Genomic DNA, 22811 nt, shown 5'->3' on the forward strand with positions numbered 1-22811 from the left:
CGCCGGTCGAACGTTCGAATAAAACGAAAAAGAAACGAGAGAGAGAGAGAGAGAAAGAGGAAAAAGAGAAAAGGAGGGGAGGGAGGGGAATAATTTAATGGGAAAAAAAAGAGAGAAAGAGAGAAACGTGTGCTCGTACGTGTCCTTTGTTTCGAGACACGGAAAACGTTGAAACGTTGAAATCTGGAAAATACTGGTAGCAAACGATCGCATTATAGCTAGGCCTCGCTATCTTATTCCGTGCACTTTGCCACGACGATAATAAAGGACTTGCACACTGTTTCTTCGTTTATCGTGCTTGTTAACACGTATCTGACATACCGTTTGACACAGTTTTCTGCTCAATTTTATCGGGGTATTGAAATTACTACCTGATTAAAATTGTCTTGTCGGTTTGTCTTAGGCGATAAAGCTTTAAGTAGATACTGATTGTACTGTTATTCTATAGCTACGTTATTTTCAAGAAATTACACAGCGTATTTCGTTTTATATATAGTTTTGTTTCTCTTTCTTTTTTTTTTTTTTTTTTTTTCTCCTCCAAGATTTCTTTCAAGATCTCGATTTTTGTATCGTTTGGAATTAAATTCAAATTGTTTCACCGAGGTGGGACAGCCAATTTGTAATTGCGCTAGAGACAAATTATACCCCACTCTAATTAATTAAACAAATTGCAGCTGATTAAACCATTTATGTAACTCAATTGAACGACCATTGGTACAAATATAGATATCGTGTGTCACGCGGTGCATACAAATAAGACCGATAATTTAACGATTAATTAATAACTAACTCGTGCAATCGACAATGCTACGTGCGTTATTTAAAAAACACAGTGTTTCGAAGAACGCAACCAGCCTTTTGTTTCTTACAGATTCTTACACATTCTTCCATGTTCGAACGAGCGCAATATCCTTTTTTTATAATATTTCTTTCCCCCACCCTTTCATCATCCCTCCCATCCGATCTCCTCGACGATCTATCGTCTTCTATGGAATTATTCACATTGTGCATAACCGTAAACACTGTGGGCTTGAAATGGTGGCCGAGAAGGAGAATGCCATCTTATCGTAACAAATGTTCGCGCTTGAGAGTTATTTCGTGGCTCGGCCTCATACCCGTTACACAACTCGATCAATTATATTTGTCCTACAAAACCGGGTTGTTCGAAGCGAGAGTTCCTCTAAAAACCTGTTGTTTCCAAGTGCATAACGATGGCGTGCATAAAACCCGCGTATTTTTATTCGAATATTACCAGCTGGCAAGGAATGCGCGTGTGCGTCGTACAAAGCTCGAAACGAAAAGTTTACGACCAATGATATCTATACCGAATGTCACTGACCCTTTTATTATATGCACACACGTTTGGTACACACGTTTGTCAAGCTGCCAACCGTGTATCTTAGTACAGTAGAGGCAGAACAATTTGATCATAATTGCGTCGAAGAAAAGCGGTTTCTAACATTATCTGTCCACACGCGCGTACACGTGTACCCACTTGTGTCCACACAACATTTGATATATCTGTATCCGTTTAACAGGCGTAATTACTTTTCTTTTCTCCTCTTTTTTCTAATCAACGTTTAATCTCCTCGGAGGAGAAACGAGGAATGGGTAAAGGAAATTCGTGCGTGCACGGATAATAATTCAAACGTTCGTTCGTTCCTTCTCGACGCCGGTTTTTTTTTTTTTTTTTTTTTTTCGAAACGCAGGGGACAGTTGCTAACGGTAGAAAACCAACTCGGCCTTTCATTCATAAAACGGCACTCGCGGACGCAGCATTACTCTCAATCAGATTGGAAAACCAGTTTCCTAGGCGCGCCCGTCCCCAAAGTGATCCTTCATTACTTTTAAACCAAGTTTTAAACCGCGCCACCTCCCCGCCTATATCTATTACGTCAAACGCTATATTTCAAGGTTCGTTTTCTCGCATTCAACCCCGGCTCAACGTCCACGCCCCGAGATGGGCCCCGGGACGATTGTCGATGCACGCGTTATTCAGGTTATTCGAGTAATTTCGCTGATAAATAACACACACCGACGATTCGACGTGTGTTCCATTTGATCCCCACCAATAAATATCCGCCTGTTATAAATCGCCCGGGACGTCGAATTAATTTATTCGGCTCGAGCGGCGCAAGCTTGAAAGCTTACGATCGCCGTAGATCATATTTTCGAGAAGAATTATCCACGAGAATCGTGCGCTTATTACATTTTGTAAACATCGATTAATTCCTCGATCTCGTTTGATTTCGCGTTGCAAAAGAAAGAAAAAAAAAAAAAAAAAAGGGAAGAAATTCGACCGAGCTTTATTTCAAATTCCGGCGTAATAAAATCTTTAAACAAACTTCAACTCGAACGCATATTGTATTGTACATAAAGATATGCGAAGGAATGGAAAGAAATTGCTCGTCCTCCCTCTACAAATCAATTTGCCATCCCTTCGAGTAATCTTGTGGGAGGCGTACGATTATCCCGATTGCAGCCTAGGCCGAAAAAACACGATGATCCGGAAAACGGACAAAGGCGGTTTCGGTATCGAAAACGAGGGGGGCAATCATCGAGGGGGCACCGTGTAATTCGTTTAATCGTAAATAATTATGGGAGGGGAAAACGGTGGATAAATCCGAGGTGTTGGTACACGCCGTATACTTATACGCCTTATTATCCGTGTATAATTTAACGTTCGATCGCGAGAGTGTATTTCTATTCTCTCTCGCGACCGATTTTATTTGCATCCTTCCACAGACGTCTGCGCGAACGAGCCGAAGAGAGCGTGGGCGCGGGTTCGTGAAGAGAATTCGAAAAATTTCCACTCGAATCTTTCTCCTAGGCGTTAGTATTGTTATCCCACGAGTAAGTTACAATTTGCTCGGCTCGATGATTACGCTCATTAAAATCACCTATATCAGTTATCATTATCCGAGTTGTAGATCTCGATAACGTGCAATTTCGCTAACGAACCTGTCAACCTGGGAGGAGAGGGGGGGGGGAAAGGAGGGGATAAATAAAATTCCTCGCGTTACATGTCTTATTCATTAGAGCGTGGCCGACGTTTCGAAAAATTTGGTATCTCGCGGTTTTCCGCGTATCTTCGTTAAAGCGTCGTTAATACACCGACCTCGTGGGCGTGTAAACACGCGGCACTGTATAAAAGGGTATGCAAATGATTTATCTTGATCCTCGCCCACGCTTTTAACTCCGACCTCCAGAATTATCCCGCGCTCTCGTCTACCCTCTCCTCTCCTCTACCTTTTATCTTCATTCGTACTCGATTCATTCTTGGCGTCGCGAAAGGGACCAGTCGAGCGCGAGGAAAACACAGGAGGAGGATTTGGCATTCTTGGTGCAGAGAGAGAGAGAGAGAGAGAGAGAGAGAGAGAGATGGGCGAATTCTTTGCAACAACGCGCGAAATTAAAGCGTGGATCGCGGGGAATCCCTTCCCCGACCCGCTCGTTTGCTCTTCTTAAATCAGCCTGCCTCGTAAATAGCTTCCAATTGTCCTCGTAATAAAGTTCTTGTTCGCGCTCGGCCGCACGGAATAACCACGATTATTCGTTCACCCGTTGCGAATTACGATGGTATTAGTGGGCCGTGTCCACTGTTTGGATATGTAAATTCCTACGGCCACTTGTTACAATGCAACGAACTTTGTTTCAAATTTATCGGGAGAAAAATTGGAACCAGTCCGTGCGCACCAGTCGACCGGTCCAACCACCCTGTGCACTCTCGCTGCGCGTAATTTATCAGACACCTATCTGCTCTTGATTGATTAATTAGATCGGTAAATGTCAAATTTCTCGTCGATAGGAAAAAATATCGTATCCATGTAAGAAAAAAAAAGAAAAAGAAAAAAAGGCAGGGAATCGAGTAAAGAATTATACATAAGTTGAAATGTGGAGAAACATTGGACGTACACATCCTCCACCGGAACATCGAACGAGGAAAAACTCTGACGTTTGCAATTTTGGCGTGCACGCCGTGTATATATCTTGGAGGCTGACGATAGCCGACGATCGTATCGACAGACTTTTCTCGCTGTCTTTGACCTTAATACCGGGAGGTGGCGAGGCCAAAGACCTTGCCATTGAATTTGGCTGTAATCGAAGTTGACGTCACCGGGTATCCCTCCTCGGGTAAGGAGCAACGATGTAAATGACTTTCACGAATATTGCCTGCGACATTTTGCCAAGGCGAGCGCCTTACGCGGGGCCGAGTCGATCCGACTGAACATTTTCGCGTTCCTCTCCCTCGCCCTCTCCCTCCCTGCCCCTTTTTCACTCTGAATCCGAGAACAAACACGATTACGTTACCAGCTCGTCCGACGGCCGAGTATATCGACTCCGGCGGACCATGAACGAACTCGTCCAGCCCTCCGCTCGAACGACCGAAGCCATTATTCCCTCGGATGGATGGATCGTTTCTCGTCTCGAGACCGACCATCGAGCCGATCCTCGAGACATGGAATAATTCGAAAACGTTATTGCGTTACGATACCGATTCGAGAAAAATGGAGAGAGTGTTCTCGATTTTTTTTTTTTTTTTTTTTTCTCTCCTCTTCGTCGAAAGCGAAGATGCGTCGCGTTTGCCGCAGGGTTGAACATCGAGACGAGTTTTACGAGAGGTTTTCGTTTCGAGAGCGAGAGTTGGTAAATTTTATGGAGGAGGGAGATTAATCGGGAGGAGTAACGGTGGTTTGGGGGAGAATTTAAAGAGAGTTTAAATTAATGGAAAAGATTTTCCCGCGAGTCAACGTGGGATTGTAGATTGGATCGGTGGTATAAGTCACGGTGGTGAGAGTTTCGTGGATAAAAGACAAAAGAGACGGTTTCGGTGCAGGCAGATGGGATGTTCTTTACGACTTACGTGGTGGACGTCACCGCACGATGAACTATATTTTATTGCCATAGCGCGGCAATACGTTTTATACCATACGAGCCATTTTCATTGTGATAGAGCAAACAGTGCGATGATATAATGCGCAATATAAGACGGCCGGCTAGCATAAGTCACCGAACAATAGACTTTGTATTTATTCCTTTCAGATATTTTGAGTTACTGTGAAATCGCGTGTAATAAGTACTATACCGGGTAATTTATGTTTCGCATCGTGGTGTCAGTGCAATCAACAAATTTCATGCTTGTTACCTGTGACATCTTATGAATCGTACGATGCAATGAAAATTTATGATACTTGATTGGGAGATGAGTCCGGTTATATTAGCGTATTAAGACTTTTGTCGGTGTCGGATAGGAAATATTCAACTTTCTTTTTAACACAATTTTTTCCAACGTTTTCTCCATTCTTGTGTAACTTTATGCACAGTGTTTTTAATTTATAACGTTATACAATTTTTTCGACTCGATCGAAAATTTATCCTTCGAAAGGATATCCATCTCTCCAAAGAATGTTTCGAATATTTAATATTTCTTTTACAATTTAAATATCCCGATGCTGCAATATCGATGCGATCGATTCGCTTTCAAAAAATGCGATTAAATATCGGGACACCCAGTACGTAAAGCACCCTATATATTTTTTATTTCGATCTTCCTTTCACGTAGTGCCTCATAACGGTTCTCGAATATTTTTGGCCTCTCGTTTTAGACTCGTAATATTCATTTTGCCGTCAACGCACGGATTAAAGAATATCACAAATTATTATTTCCCGTGAATAATATATATATCATTTCTTGAAACGTATCATCAAAACGTATTTTTACAGATTTCTTTCGCTCTTCAAATTTATGTCACGATAATTGTATCTCTCGAAAATATCTTCTTCCCGATGTAATACGAAAAATTAATTTCGTATTTGACAAAGGACTCTCCCTCCTCCCCTTCTCCACCTCTTTTCTTTCGAAAAAAAAAAATATCTGACACGGCGCAAACGAAGCAACGACCGACGAATTCCTTCCCAATTAAGTTTTATCAGGAGGAACAGGAGGCAAATCTCTGCTACATTTCGAGATCTGGGCGCGGCCAATATCTCTTATAATCACGCTCTTTTTGTAAAAAAGAAACAAAAAAGAAAAAAGAAAAAAGAGGGGGAGGGAGAGAGAGAGAGAGAGAGAGTTCCATTGATCTGTAACCTATTCCTCGTAGTATCTGGCCATTGTGTCGTGTTTTCGACTGCGCCTCGGTCAAAGTAGTCATGTACGCTGATTGTAATCTTCTTACACGGTGATTTAAGTGCTATGAGAAGCAGATGGACGAGCCGTGCGACGTCGTTAGTTTATTCCCTTCCAGTTTCGTCGGCCTTTGTCGCCGGTCTGAAGGCTGGTTTCGCTCCAATGAGAGAAAGTCGCCAATCTTCCGTTGCTTAGCTTTTGATGATAATACGCGCATTTACTACGTGTCGCCGTGCTCAATTTCAATATCGGATTTCCCCTACGACGAGACGTCCATTTAATATTTCAAGATCGAGCTAATTCCAGATCGTCGTGCCCGATTATTGTGAAAAAAAGAAAAAAAAAAAAGAAACGAAAAAGGATTGAAAAGAGAGAGAGAGAGAGAGAGATTTCTAAAACATCTTTGTACTCGTTCTATTCGATCCTATTCGATCCGCAGTATATTTTGACAGATGGAAATATTCTACGAAAGACGAGTTGCATAGACGAGCCGGTACATTTATTCATGGGATTAGCATGACAAAGATGGCGATATCTCTCGGTATATCGAGTGCATCGATGCGAAAAGGAGCAACGAGAAATTTATATAAATGGCAAAGTGCCCGTGGGTTAATTTTGGCCGTTGGATAACTTCTTCCGCATATTATACGCGAACGCCTATTTATTCCACCAATTTACGAGGTTACGATAATTAAAGAACCGATGCGAATTCTTGTTGGATTCGCGTTCGACAATTTGGATCGAATAAAGGGGATCTTTGGAACAGAAGAGTCTATTTCGATCTATTTATCTATTATGGATACAATTTTTCTCTCCTCGAACTGGCATTTTTAATTTAAAAAAAAAAACGCGATTTTCGAACGAACGTTATTCGAGCGTTTCGAGCCGTGTGTCAGAAATTTGCCGTGGAGAAAGTTGATGGATTACAGATCGTTCGTTATTAAATGTTACGTAACCTTTGCTACTGTCTAGGTCTAGAGTCTAGACTGCAACGAAGTCGACAATTGAACGATAGTTTAAAATAGTTGAATGCTTGTCTATCGGGTATGCAATTATAACTATGCGCTGACATTCGTATTTACCAGACGAGGTTATTAAACTTGTAGAGAGATTGACGTGAATCGATCATTCCATTCCTCTAATATTTTGTGGAACGAGGCTTTCGCTTTTATGCACCACTCTGATTCCTCTTTTCTTTAATATAAAAAAAAAAAAAAAAAAAAGTCTGTCAAATTAATTAATCTCTCTTGTTTGAATTATTTCATTTTTTTTCGTTACGTAAAATGTATAATAAATCAACTACATACTAACAATTACAATTCAATTTCCAATTACCACGATTATTAAATTAATAACTAAAGTAAAAATCGGAAAATTGTTTAAATTTTAACGCGAATAAAAATGCAAGTATTATTTTTACGTTATTATTGCTCTAAAACGTATGGGATAAAATTACCTGAAAAATATCTTGGGAACGTTATAATTTACCGTCCCTTTTGATACGCCGGTCATAACAAACCAGTTGAGTAAAGTAAAAGCTCTGACCTTGCGTATACACGTGCATGTTAAGGTCGGTTTTCACGGGAGGCTCACGACCACATTAGTTACGGAAGAAAACCTGGTCGATGTAAACAACGTAGCCGGTAAAAGTCCGAGCTACTACGTATCTTGAAAACTTCCACGTGTCGGAGTTCCACCAAGATTTCTGATAAGTTTGGAAAAAAAGAAAAAAAAAAAAAGAAAAAACAGGGAATGTTCGAACTCGTGCTCGTTTTCCACGTTCGAATCAGGCGCCGACCATTTTTTTTTTTCGCGTGAAAAAGACCATACGACCGAAGCTATTAAAAAAAAAAAAATTAACAAGAGTCTTGGAACGAATTCTTGTCCCAGATTGCTTCTGTTTCGATACTAATATGTATGTGTATATATATATATATATATATATAGCATCTAACTATAAGCAATTAAGAAATATTTTCCTTAAGGCGGTTTAAACATTTCGCAAAAAGATTTTTTCTTCTCGTGAATTTTTTCTACAAATTATTAGATTTCAGCCGTATCGGTTTTTGCTCTCGGATTTTCCAAGAATCACAATCACATTTTATCCAAATTTTGTCACGATCCGTTTCCATCCAGAATCGGAGGACTACGATAAGCCAAATCACCACGATATAACTCTTTATGGTGTTGCGTTACAGCTTTAAGATTTATATAACAGCTAGTATATCTACGAAGGTGACTGACCTATTTACTATTACTCGTGCCTGTGTTATCTGCGGTGACTGGCGGCTCTGTATTGGTTATTTTTTTTTTCTTTCCCCCCTCCCCCCCTTTTTTTCCCCCACTCAACTTGTCTAGGATGACATAGGCACAGGTGTAATTCACGCCAATCTGGCGACACGGCCAGATCAATGGTAAAAATGGCGGGGCAACGATTGTTTCCCCGACAATTCCTTCTTTTCTCCTTTCACAAAATTCCTGTTTATTCCAGACCGGTAACTAGGGCGTATCGAAGAAAAATGGATTGCTGTCGCGGATAGAGTGACACTCGATCGATAAATTTCGAAGATAGATTAATTTTTAACTTCACCTAGCTGTGAAGCATTGAGGAACGAGGGAGATTATTTCATCGGTTTATCAATTGTGAAAGTTGGTAACTAATACTTTTAAATATCGTGAGTCATCGACATAATATTAGCATTCGATATTCGATACCTCAAAATTCTACTTACCCTCTAGTCGGCCTCTAGTTTATTACTTACGACTTGTGATCGTGTTATTTAATATTCGTACGCAATTTTCATACGAGTTATAGACGCTCGCTCGTATATATCAAACTTCTGACGTTTTTTCATTATTACGTTATTAATTCACTCTTTTTTCCTTTTTTTTTTTTTCTCTTCCTCCCTTAATAAACGACGACGTATCATTTCCGCAATTTTCCATCCAACGATAGAAAAAGATCATTAACCATAATATAATGCCGTTTCGAAATTAAATTACTACGGATCTTTTGCTCTCTCCCCCCCCCCCCCTCCTCTCTCTCTTTCTCTCTCTCTCTGCGATTCTCTCTTTATAAAACTCGAGTCACACGCATACATATTCGTTCGACCTGTTTCAAGATCAGACAAACATCACGGTAAATCCTGCAGACTCTAGTGGCCGCCATTTCTCGTCTCGAGCACCTTGTTTCGCTCCAATTTTTCGTTTTACACGGATGCGCGATTAACGTTTCGTTTTTACAGCCGCGTCGAATTCGAAAGGGTGACGTTATCATTTACAAAGAGAGAGAGAGAGAGAGAGAGAGAGAGAGAGAGGAAAGGAAAAAAAGAGGGAGAAAGAGAGAGAGAAGAAAAAAAAGAAAAGACCACGAGTCCTCCGCGTGCATATATTATATCAGTAAAGTTATAGAAGTGCGAGGTCAAGAGCCACTTAAGAACACTCTGATGCGTGCGCCCGTCTGGATAGATCTCGACAAGAATCTTGATCTCCAGCCTCTGTTCACGCTGCGTGAAAGTCTCTCGAGTGGTTCCACCGCGAGCAGTAGGTACAATGATGGATGGGATATTCTTTTGGTGGGATAGGATCGAGAGGGAAAAGTAGAGGATTACATTCCTCAAAGTATCTAATTGCCGCGCATAATTACATGCAACCGTGCCCTCGTCGTTCATCCTATCGTATACACCTCTCGCCTCCTTATTTCTCTTTTCCTTCCCCCCCGCCCCCTCCCTTCTCTATTTACTGAAAAGAGGGTGTTTTCTTCCTTTTTTTTCTCGGATCGTTTGATATCTATTCCGGAATAAATTACACAACGAGTTGGTGGCTGGGGATCGTAAAGTCGAATATAATTTTTCTTTTTATCCAAGTTTAAAGTCGCGTCCAGTCCTTTAAGCGTGACCGATACGAGAAATGTTAAATGTTTGGAAAAGAAAGAAAAAAAGAATAATAATCGGACGGTGATTTTCGCGCGACGAACGCGCGCTGCAAATGCGGCGAAGTTATCCGAGCGCGTGTCGTAATCGAATCGTAGACGTATTTATAATAATTCGCGTGGATTAAAAGGAGGTGGGAGGAGTGGTGGATTGGAAAGCACCGCGAGAGTTCGAAAGCCGTTGTTACAGCTTCGGTTGAATTGAGAAAAAAATTTCATAATAGATGATAGATAGAAACAAATAGCGTTGTTATGAGCGCAATCATCACTTTAATGAATCTTATTGATACTCATAGGATCGATGAATCGTGGGTTCAAAGTTTCAAGTTGGTTGGGTTTTTAAAAAATATCGGTTTATTATTAACAAGCGATTCGTTAATGGGTTAATATCTGTTGTCTCCGTTCGCAAATTTTTTTCCCAGGGCAATATTTATTCCAGGCTTATTACTAGGATCGATTTTTATAATCGATCCGTTGTCACATCGAATCGCGTACCCCAGCTACGTGTATCTCGGTTGGCCAATCGATCGTGATCAACCGGTTCCGATTGCCGCTCTAAGATCTGATAGGGTTAAATTACTCATTAAATAAAGCAGTGTGAGTTTTTCATCCGATAAAATAATGCGCTACAATTACATCTATCCAATGATGGCGACGCTTTCTAATCGTTTCTGTGTATCCAACATATGTAACTTCATATTTTAAATTCCATCCTTCGAAAATTCGTGACGAGCGAGCAAGATATGTTAAAATGAATCGTGTGCTTAATTGCTGGATTGGCAATTATTAACCGATTGGTGTAGAAGCGAATCTTATTGTATTCGTTAAAGTATCGTTTATCATTTACGCGATCGATAGTTACAAACCGCATGTATCATTTTCCAATATTTTTTTCTTACCGACACACCACCGCTTCTCCCATATCAGAAATGTATTTTAAAATCATGATTCGATTCGATCGACGATTAATTCAACGTTTAATCACTTCTCCTCGAACTGCAATCGAACGGAGTGCAATCTTCGAGTGTCAAGATTAATAAATTGTACGTATAAATATATATATGTGGATGGTCGAATTAATTATCGCAAGCAACGGTTAATTTTAAGGGGTATTAAAAACTCGATTTCCACGTTTACGAGAGAGGAGTTGGATGAATTTATAAATCGGCTTTTTCCTCCCCATAGAAAAATAACATCCTATCGAGCCAAAAACTACTTTTGCCCCACAATCGGTTCATTCACTCGATGAAAGGACTATTCACTTGATTTCTCGCAAAGCAAAACATTTCGCGGGAGAAGTTTTATTCGCGGGATAGAAGAATGTGCTTACTTAGTGTCCTGTTTCAAACTCTCGTAACTTGGAACGGGCACGGGAAAAACGCACCCCTTTTTATTATTAACCTCGATGAATTGGCCAGCACACGCATATTCAGTTCGTATAAACTTCATCGGTTCGTATCAAAATCCTCGCGGATCGAGGCAAATTTTTCTATAAATTTCAACCATTTCTCGTCGTACGAATTCTCGTCCCGGGTTAAACGATCGTTCAGCATTATTAAATTCGGATCGATCGTTTCGAGAGAAACGTGCTGCTTTATCGAACGTCGATAATTTGGAAAAGTGAGGTTTGAACTCGTGTTGTTGCTCGATGTTAACGCGATGCGATATACATTTTGCAGGCAGTTTGTGTCGTTAATTTAAGCGATTATACAGCGCGTAAAGTAAAGTAGAAAGATACGTTTGTTTTCGAAACTAGTTATAAGTAAAATGTATAAGGTAAAACGAAAAGATCGCTACGATTTAATAAATTAACATCATCAGCATCGATTCGTTTCTATTTGCAAATAAATGATTAACACGCGCGAATAAATTACTCGTTTTATTAAGAGTAACGACTCTTTTCCAAATGGAAAATGATATTTTAATTTATATATATGTGGATACGTAATATACGCTGGCAACCACGCATAAAATATTCAATACTAAATAACGTAGCAATGAAATATGTGTAGCTGCAACTTCTGTGTACTTACACGCTTTAATCGCGGTATTGAAGTATCGCGAAGAAAGAAAGAATGTGTACGTCAATTCAAAGAGATATTAATGACAGTGCTCGTGTGAAAAGGAAAAGACCGATGGATGTTTATTTCTTCGAATAATATCAAAGTATCGTGTAAACACCATACACCCCGATAAATTATCCCGCCTTGAACGGTGAATTAACGGATCTATCGAATTAATTATAAAAACTACAAATATATAATATAACAAACCCTCTACGCAGATCAAAAAAAAAAAAAAAAAAAAGAAAAAAAAACATCGCCGCATTACTTTCTTGAAAAATTAATTCCTCAAATCCTGGTACACGGTTTCTTTCAACGGTGATTAATCGCCGTACACCTATTAATAATCCTCTTTGCACGTCGGCCAATTTTTTGTCGTACTTGAAATCGGAGGTCTCCTCCGATACGACCTTGTTAAGATACCGGTCGAAAGCATTTTTGTTCAACGAATGTGCGGATGAGATTTGCACGTACACAACGACGTTGCTCGCTTTTTTCCCATTCTTTTTTCCACGCCGAATAACCCATGTCATCGCTTTCGACACATTTTTTATCATTTCTTTTTTCTTTTCCTTTCGCCTCGCGGACGATCAAGTTGGTTGACAGCCGAATATCGTTACGTTTTGTTCGATCCGCCGATTTTCATTCGAAAACGAGTCTGTCCCACGCGCGTCACTATTCTAATTTCCGTGAAATTATCGGCCCCCTGAGTTAACGATTCGTTAACGATGATTCCGAGATAAAGAAGGTTTCGATTCGAAAATTCCGAAAGAGAGACGGAGGATGAAATTAAATTCGGAGAAATAGAGGGAGATTACAAGGTATTAAGGACAGTTTCCAAATGATATGTGTGAAATGAGAATTTCGAGGATTAATTATCTCCCAATTATAATATTTACCGAGCTATTACGCAAATTAACCGTGATCAAAGCTGGATTTTTTTGGTCCCGCGTGCGTTGATAAGAATTCTTTATCTCGGCGAGGGATCTCTGAATACAACTGAAAGACCAGAATTCTTTTCGCTCCGATAATCTAAAGTTGTTAAGATTTATTCTTGCGACGAGATATATATATTTTATTTCCTTTCAAAGGTTTGTATAAAATGTATACCGTTCTATTAATATTATCGCGAGATATTAATATAATTCATTTAATAACCAGCCTTCTGGTATAAACCGTGTGTCTGTTATCATTCCAATCCTATCCGCAATATCCTCGATCTGGATCCTTAGCCAAGGGAGCAAAGGTCAATGTCTCGTCCGCGCGTTGACACGGTTTACGATTTTTCTCTCGCAGCTCTCGGATAAATTATGGATGGTAATTATTTCGTAAGATGTAGATTAAATCGAAACGAACTCGTTGTATAAAGACACGCCGTTCAGCGAAACGAATTTTCTTCCTTGGAAATTCTTCGTGCACGTGGAAAGGAAGATTTTCCTCGATGATAAGAAGCTCGATCCTAAACTTTTTCCTGAAACCGCTAACGAGTAGATAATATCCGAGCGGATATCGCTTAATAGACGGTGTTTTCTCTTTTTCCGCTCTTGTCCCCGCTCGTGGATTGTGGCCAATGCTCGCCGGCTAATGAACTATTTCATTCTTACCGTTTCCAGGCATCGAGCAGGGAATGTTAACACACGGTGCAAGAAGAGCAGAAGAAGGAAGAAGAAGAAGGCATTCACGAGAATTTATCCCCAACGCGGAACCAGCGGTGCTTGTGGTGAGTACAACTCGATAAGTAGCAAAACGTTCTTGATTAATGCTTAAGTTGACGCGTCGCCATACTCGTGGGAAGAAATTTCAAATATTTCAACCGGGATCGAACGAATCGAATCGACTTCCTTCCGTTCTGACCAAAAAAAAAAAAAAAAAGAAAAGAAAAGAAAAGAAACGAAACAAACACATATTGTTTTTCTTCGAAAGATAATCTCATCTTTGAAACTTTATTTTCTTTCGTAAAATCGGTCGGGGAAAGAGAATCGAGGTATATGCGGGTTCATTTCGCTATCGCCGCAATAAAATCGGTAGCAGCGGTTGGCAGCGCGTATTGATGCAAAGCTCGTTAAACCGGGTTGCGTATCGCCCTCGAAAAGGGGGATACGCGATTGCAACTTAGTTTAAAGAAATCGAGATCGCTATTGCTTCTTCGTATCCGAGTGGGCTCGGAGTTCGATGATAGCACAGCAGAGGCTAGGCTTGAAAATTATTAGGGCAGATAACAAGCGCGTGCGCGATCGTCGCTGCCTTTTCCACTCTGCCGTTTAATCAATGGGGACGCGCCCATCACGTATTACGGGAAACGAAACGATCAATGAAATAACTTGGCCTGCTTCGAAAACGGTTGCACGATTAAACCGATGGAACGAACTGTGCCGCGCTCCATACGCTTTCAACACGCTTTTTATTGCTCTTGGAAATGGGGGGAGGTGTCTGATAACGCGATGCGAAGTTGAATCGGACAGAGATGACGATCTTCGATATTTGCGGTGGATATGTCAAATATTTTATCGATTCGATACGCGTGTGTACAATATTGGAATCCGAGGAATTTCATTTCTGATTTCGTCGATTTTCTTCGACGTCGTGCGTGAAGTTATTACGATATACGCGGGGTAGGGAAAAAAGAAAAAGGACAATGAGGATTCACGTGTTGGCAATAAAACTCTTACGAGTAGTTAAAGAGTTATTCCCTTGCGTTTCACGGGTTACACGCAGGGTCGGCTGAGCGTTGAATTTTCGATTTAGGACACCGTAAATGTGGTTATGATAATGAGAAGCTGTGAGTTTCGCAAACCGTTCGCGGAACGACTCTTTACCGTGCCGTCTTTCGACGTTTCGATAGGTTTGGAGATGTAATAGGTTCAACACGCGCCGCTAATCCGCTATTCTAACGCGGCCAATTCTGACAGATTCCCCCGGCTATATTTCAACGGGTCTGATCGAACCACCACCCTTATTCCATTCCTCGTTCATTGAATAATCAATTAGTTTTTTGCGCCAAATTCTTCCAGGCCTAACGTCGTATCTAATCGAATTTACGATCCTTCCCTCTTTTCTCTCTCTCTCTCTTTTTTTTTTTTTTCCATATCGTTTCTAATCCCGACTCGAATACTCTCGAAATTCATTGAAATCTCTCTCCCCGGCGTCGAATTAACTTGGTTCGAAAAAGAGAGGAGGAAAAATCCATCCGTATCAATTACCACTATTCCATCGGAATCAAGGAACCGTACATTCCCTCCCTCCCTCCCCCCATCGTAAGAAGATCCATCATCATCTCGGTAGCATCTTCTCTCGATCGTTTTTTCCCCCCCTTATCCCGATAATGTGGTTAAACGACGATACTGTTCGGTTCGTAGGGGGAGATCGCCGGAGTGGCGACCCGTTTGCCCACGGTGGAGAGAGAGAAATTTCCGCGTTCCAGTCAATCAGCCGATCGCGGTGGTTGCTCGGTGTTGAACTCGGATATAATCTCGTTACAGTGGCCTGGTGGTGGTGGTAGCCAGTGTCAACCCTTTTTTCTCCGGGCGCACGTGCATTGATACGTACCATCTGGTCGCTGGATGTCGCCGTATACCAATTGAGCGTAATGATATTCTGGTACCATCCGAGTTACGTCGCCCTTACCCCCTCCACCGACGCGGCTCCTCTCCTTTTCCCCCCGCGGATATCTTTCTCCCCCCCACTTTAGTGGCTGTTAACCGGCGTTGGCCATTGACCGACCTTCGCAGTTGAACTGTGCCGCGAGAAGATAGGAATTGCTCCTTCTCTCTCTCTCTCTCTCTCTCTCTCTATCCTTCTCTCTCTCTTTCTCCCCCTCCCTCCCTCTTTCCTCCGCCCGTGTGTCTCCGTCTTCCTCTCCGCCGCTCCTGTCTCGGCCACGTTTTAACCTCTCTGGCGGAACGTTACGTGGAACGAAGAGGAGAAAAGGAGTTTCTTCCTCGTTCTCAATCTAGGGATGGATCTTATGGATGGGATACATGGGGAAAAATTCATCTTCCGCGATCTTAAATCTCACTTTTGTTGTTCGGATCCGTTAAGCGAACCGACAGCGCGTATCACGCGGCGTTTAACCAGATTTTTCAGCCCGATCACTTTGGACGTGTTTAATAACACGTTCCTTTCCCCGATGATTTGACGGGATATCTTCTGTCGGATTTGGGTGCCTGCCCAACACGGGACAAGAAGAACAAGGTAGAAGTAGATCTCTCTCGGCTAGATTGCTAGATTTATCCACGGCGTGGATTTTTGATTGGCGTTAAGAATTTTTTTTTTATTCGAATCAATTGTTCGGAACAAACGAGGGGATTAAATTAGCCGATAGAGACGACTTCATCGATTAATAAATTCGGCCGTTTAAGAAGGCTGCTCTCGAGGACTCTATTTTTTTTTTTTTTTTAATTTATTCCGTCACGAGAATTTCGCGATACCCATCCGTTACGCGTTAACGATTGCAGAAATTTTAATTTTCTCGATCAATATAATCGTATTCGTAGTCACGGGCACGGATTCTATGAACTTATCGCGCGGCTCCTCTTGATCACGGACGTTCGAAAAAGGGAATCGACACTCCTTTGCCTTTGAGATTTTTTTCCCCGGGGAATAGGGGAACGCTTGTCAAGTGAGAATTATGACGTTATACATTAACGAAACGGGTGCAAAAAAGTGCATCTTCGTGGAAGGTAATTAGCCGTTCTCTCGTGTAACGAGAGTGACAAGTTCCTGGTCGGGTTGGATAACACCCGTTATGGAAGTCGATGGCACCGGCTCCAACCTTTATTATATATATATGTATATGTATATTTATATACGAAGGGATCGAAACAAAACCGGCAGCCCTTTCGCGATACAGTCGCTGGAATAGAACTTGACTATTGGATGTTTGAAAAATAAGTTAAACGTGACCGGTTTCCAGCCCGAGGACTGGCGGAGTGGTGGTGGCTCGTTAATCGTTGGCATGGGTATCGTATTTCTAGCGTAAGTACGCGCCTCCTTGTAATGGTGGTGTTTTCCTTTCGGTCGAAAGCGCCTAGCTCTCCTCTATGACGTACTCGCATCGTCCCCATCGTCGTGCCGGTTTTTGCCCATCCCCTCCCCTCCCGGCCCAAACGTTGTCCCATTTGCAATCACGCGCGCGTTGCACCGCGATGTCGACATTCTGTCTCGTGTGCCGCTGATATAATTGCCCGGCCAGACGTCAAGAGAGGAGAAAGAAGGTGGAGGAGATCCTCTCGCGGGTGTGAAATGGTATTTTCTCGATAATTCGTCGAGAAAGAAAGAAAGGAGGAAGAAAGAGAGGAAGAGGTTAGGCTCTGTCGAAGAGGAGATTTTCCGGAAACGCGAGATGTCGCTTCTTGCGCGGTTCTTGAGCGCATGTGCCGAACGTCTAACTTTCTCTCTCTCCCTCTCTTTCTCTTTCTTTCCGAGGCGAGGCGACACTCTCCTCGTTCTTGATCTTGAGAATTTAAGATCTGGCTTGCTATTCGGATAACGAGGATAACAATTGGGGTGGAAGTAGGAAGGGATTCGATATTGAGAAACGAAGGCACGGGCGGGTATGTAAATTTCAAACGTGGAAGAAGAAAATTGATATTTTTGAACACGTGTTTTCAAAGGGATGATATAGGGTATGATTAATAGGAGCGCGAATAATTGAGTATGAGTAATGATATTTGATTATGAACGATAACGAGGTATGTTAACGAGTTAAACGAGAAATATAATTACGGGTAGTTAGGATCATTTTTCTCGAACTTGGGCTAGTATTTTTCTTCTTATTCTTTTTCTTCTTCTTCTTCTTCCAATTATAGTAGAGCGGTTCAATTTGCAATTTTACTCTCGCAACGATTCTTTTTTCCTAGTTTTTCATTCTTAAATTTCACGATAATTTTTCGTAATTATTAACGTATTCTTTCGAGATAACATAATATATATGATAATATACGAGTCTTATTATTACTTTATACACCGATAAAAAAGATCGTCGATACTGTTGGTATAATTTCAGTCGACAATTTATATAAAACAGCAATTTGTTATTAATGCTTTTAAAATACATCCAAATTGGCGTTAAGTACGATTGATAAGCGAAATAAATCAAAAACAATATATCGCTTGCGCTTTTATTTTTACTTATATCGAGATAAAGTTAAAACTCTCTCTCTCTCCCTCTCTCTGTATATTATAATCTTTATGAATAATGAATAATAATGGATATGTTTATCAAATTTTTGATCTTTCTTCTTGTAATTCGAAGGAAATTCGAACGCGTTATTTCCGAACGCGTTACGTCCACGGGGGAAATTTCATCCGCATCCTTCTTTTCTTTTTTTTTTTCTTTTTTTTTTTTAACGTATCACGGAATAATATAAGTTTAAAACGCTTTCATCGGACGGATGGTAATCGATAATATTGACAGGCGGAAAGAATTGAAAAGGAAATCATCAGCTTCCTATCAATGCAATTATACCTATGCTACGTAGAATTTCGATGTTATCTACACGGGGCGCATCAAGGTGGAACGAGATTGCATAGCGCGTAATAATAATAATATCGAATCAGCCGATCTGAATTCTGATTGCGATGAGTATACAAATATAAGATCATTAATTTAGCGTCCCTTTTTTTATTTAACCGATCTCTCTCCTTCGTTTTTTCCACGTTTGTTACACGTACATTTCTTCGTCGAATCGATTTATCGACCTGTCATTTTTTTCCCCCGAATATTTTTCGACGCAATATATATTTTTTTCACCATTAACGGCGGAGTGACACGTTGAAATAAAAAATATACCGGCCACTTTGATACCGGCCCTATCGAGTTTAACCACGAATAGCACACACGTCGACCGGAAACTCGAGTAGCTTAGAAGCGATCGTTTGACGCTTTCGAGACTAGCTCCTCGATGACTCGAAAAAAGAAGAAGGGAAAAAAAGAAGAAGAAAAAGAAGGAGACGAGAAGAAGAAAAAAAAAAGAAGTCAAGTTTGATTAAATAGTTTTCATGCGAGAAAATTTTATTTTCTGTATTTTCGATCGTAAGTAAATCCGATTGAGCTTGTGAATTGTCGTCAAAAAATATCAATCTCGTAACTCGTTAAATAAATCCATTGTTTAATATTAATAATAATAATAGTAATAATATAGTAATAATAACGATAAGAGAAAAATATTTTGAACAAGTTGTAACGCCTTGCGTCGATACGGGTGAGGTTTCAAAGAGATCATTGACTTAAAAAAAAAAATTGATAGAAGACACGTGCATTCGTTGCAGGAATATTTATGACACTTAAATAATTCAACTGGTCCATAGGCTGTGATCATCATTGAATACACACTGACGATTACGTGGCGTACGATTCGTGCTTCCAAACGTTTCCATTAAAAAGCGATCGAACCTCTCGTTTTGATAACCGGCAATTTTTTGCCAACTTTTTATTACCATTCAACGAGAGATGAATACATAAAGAGTGAATTAATCAAATAGTAGCGGATAAATAGATGATTAGAAGGTAAACATCGATAAGCGATATCTTTGTCTAACATTATTATTATGTTTTTAAAGAAAACGAGACACTTGTGTCATGCAAAATTAATGACCTAATTACGGAGTTCAAACATTTGCTCGTAACTTTCTTTATCGTATTGTATCTTAATTAACAGTTTACAGTTCGATACGTGAATTTTTTTTTCCCCCGCCTCCCCCCTCCATTCCCCTCCCCCCCCTTTTTTTACAACGCTTAAAGTTAAAAATAATATTCTCGCGCTCAAACATTTTAGACTCTCCTCGTTGCACAATGACCCGAGCGTTATAATGAATGGAACGAGCGCGAGGAAACTGTGCTAATTTCATACGTTACTTCTATCGCTTCTTAATATCTATCACGCAACAGTGACAAAACACATTCGTATCGTTTAACTCGTGTGAATCATACGTTAACCCAGCTATAGATAATATTTCAACCGCGGGCAAAGTAAATCTATCGGTGGAAGACAAACTTCCACGTGCTAGAATACGATCCGATAAATTCGTCGATCGAGAAAAAAAAAGGAGAAGAAGAAGAAGAAGAAGAAGAAGAAGAAGAAGAAGAAGAAGAAAGAAAGAAGGACGAAAAAAAAGCGGATTTCCAAATTTTAAAAATTTAAAAATTTGCCTACGCCGCGCCACGCCACGGTCGAGTACATCGATCACCGACACCCCCGTGTACGGTATAATGGTTGGTATGATGGTTGGTTTTGTCGCGCGAAAGTTCATTCGATTTGATTAAAAAATCAAGGCTTATTAGTAATAATTGAATACGGAGCACTGTCGGCGAGCACCGTCGCCGGAGCACGCGTCACCCGACGAAGGAAGTTGAATGCCGACTGTGAGAAGGCCGACGCTACTCTCTCGTCTTTTCCTTTCTCCACGGTGGCCTGTCGTTACGTCTTTCTCCCACCACGGCGTCGCGATGTCGTCGGTGAGTAAGCGAGCGCCATCGTAATTTGTTCGAATTGCACGTACGCCAAGTTCCGCACACACAACACTCCCGCGGTCGCTGGCCCGTTTCGCTAGATTCGAGCTTCGAGCTTAAAAATGGCCAAGGCTCTCGATGCTAAACCCCCTCCCTCCTCTCTCCTCTCCTCCTCCTCCTCCTCCGTCCTCTTTCCATCCTCCGTTTCCCGAACACTCGGTGAACCGAAAACAATCAAACTTTGGCTACTTCGCGAGCTGTGATTCATAGAACGGTTATGCGGGTTAGGATTTCCGGTTTCCTGGGGAAATGAAGAAATTATCGAGTTGTATCGAATGGTTTCGTAATTTTTATTTTTTTTCTCCGTTACTATTCGATTAGATTGCAGAATGGAAAGTGTAATTAATTTCGTAGGAATTCGAGAGAGCTAGCAAGATTAGGCACGAGTCGTGTCTCTTTATCTGAGATATTTTTTTTTTTTTTTTTTTTTTTCTTTCGCTCGTTTCTATTTAGGATATTTTTAAAATGTACGAGCCACGTGGAGCAAAAATAATCACTGAACGGTGAACGGTTTTTGCTATATGCTACGGTGTAGTATGGGTTGCCTGTTCACAGGCATTTTGGGAGTCTTTCGCGCTTGAAAAAAAAAAAAAAAAGTTATCGTACAATTACGCGTTGTACTATCGCTAATTGGCTAATGGTTATAAACGTAGCGTTAAAATTAATTAATTTCGTTCCATTTTTATATATATATATTTGTTCTTTTTTTCCTTGCATTTATTCCTCGCGTTTATTGCGTACACATAGTTTTTCAATTGGTTTCAATATCTTTCGAGAATAACGTCGCTCTGATACACGAGTATATCAATTTTCTGAGAGGGACATTTGCACACGAATGACATCGCGCTGTTAGTCTTTCGTGGAGATTTCAATTAAGGTCTGCGAGTTATTGCATTGTGCAAGCATAGTGGTGTGCTTTATACTGCGGGTCAAAGAGGCAAAGATATACACCAAGAGTCGGTAAGACATTTACTGACTGATTGTTACTTGTAGACCACGGTGCTAATGAGCGAGTCGCCTGATTACGTACGAATTAATGTCCGACAATTGGACAGTTCTTGCTCCTCGAGTCGTATCTAACCGAGAATTAACTTCAATTCGCGTGATATTGCCACGTATTGAAACGTATACTTTTCGATATTTTTCTCGCGTGTTGTCGCAATATTACTGGCTCGGCTCATTAACGTTTCCTTTAAAAAAAAAGAATTTAAAAAATTTTCGCAATGATACATTTCTTATCGAGTTCTTTTGTAATATCTTTAATTTTTTTTGTGCATTGTTTCCCCCCTCCCCCCTCCCCCTCTTTAAATCAATTAAAAGAAAGAGTTTTTTTTTTTTAACGATTATATCACTGGATAATTTATTAACCGTAAGATAATTATCGACGTTTATTTCTTGCTCTGTAATTAACAGGTACGGTTAATTACAAATGTTCGAGCTATCATAAATCAATTTGCGCATCGATTTTTTTTATCTTTTAGAGATAAAATGCAAGAAAAAGATAGGTGTAGATCGTACGTATCGTACGTATTTTTTTCTTTCGTGCAATTTCATTCGATTTCGCCTAGTAAGTGGATGTTACTTTCTTTGTTAATTTTTTTTTTTTTTTTTTTTTTTTTTTTTAACAATTAACGAGATAACATCTTTTCCAACAAAAACTGGATCGAAAATTTTTGCTTTTAAATTTTATCATCGCGAAATAAAAATGTTGAATTTTGATAAACCAGTTAAAAATATGACTTTGCATAATAACTTTGTCGGCGACTTCAAAAGTGTACCACATTACGTAGGTACGCAATTACTTTTTATATAACATCGTATCTCTTTCTTGCAATTTTTATGCTTGACAGCATTTTCGGAACGTGGTTTCACGGTATGAAGCCATGAACAGGCACAATCAAGGCTATGATCTATGATGAAAAATCAAAGACAATCGGCAAAATAGCCGATTATGTCATCGTTGGAATTTTCAACGGTTATTATAAATTCTCTGCTAACCTTGTACAAATAAAATCCATCTAGATTAAATTGCAATATAACATGTGCAACGATATGCTCGATAGCCTCGAGCCTTCAAAATCGCATTCCACAGCTCGGTAGCACAACTCGTTAAACATTATTTCCATACGCTCGGTTTCATTTTATCAAATTTATTTCTCTCTCTATCTTAACTCACAG

The 22811-nt window shown here is 40.4% G+C and overlaps 1 long non-coding RNA gene across 1 annotated transcript in view; it reads left to right on the plus strand.

Moving 5' to 3' along the window:
- LOC147657812 (uncharacterized) overlaps positions 1-22811 on the plus strand; it is a 53229-nt gene that overhangs the window by 3906 nt on the left and 26512 nt on the right. Inside the window, exon 2 of the long non-coding RNA XR_015291753.1 lies at positions 13738-13844. This is a non-coding gene — a long non-coding RNA (uncharacterized LOC147657812). The remainder of the gene's footprint in view (positions 1-13737; positions 13845-22811) is intronic.

Source organism: Apis florea, unplaced genomic scaffold (assembly GCF_048593485.1).
Source record: "Apis florea isolate Af1SG1 unplaced genomic scaffold, ASM4859348v1 contig_24_pilon, whole genome shotgun sequence".
In the NCBI taxonomy this organism is placed as follows: domain Eukaryota; kingdom Metazoa; phylum Arthropoda; class Insecta; order Hymenoptera; family Apidae; genus Apis; species Apis florea.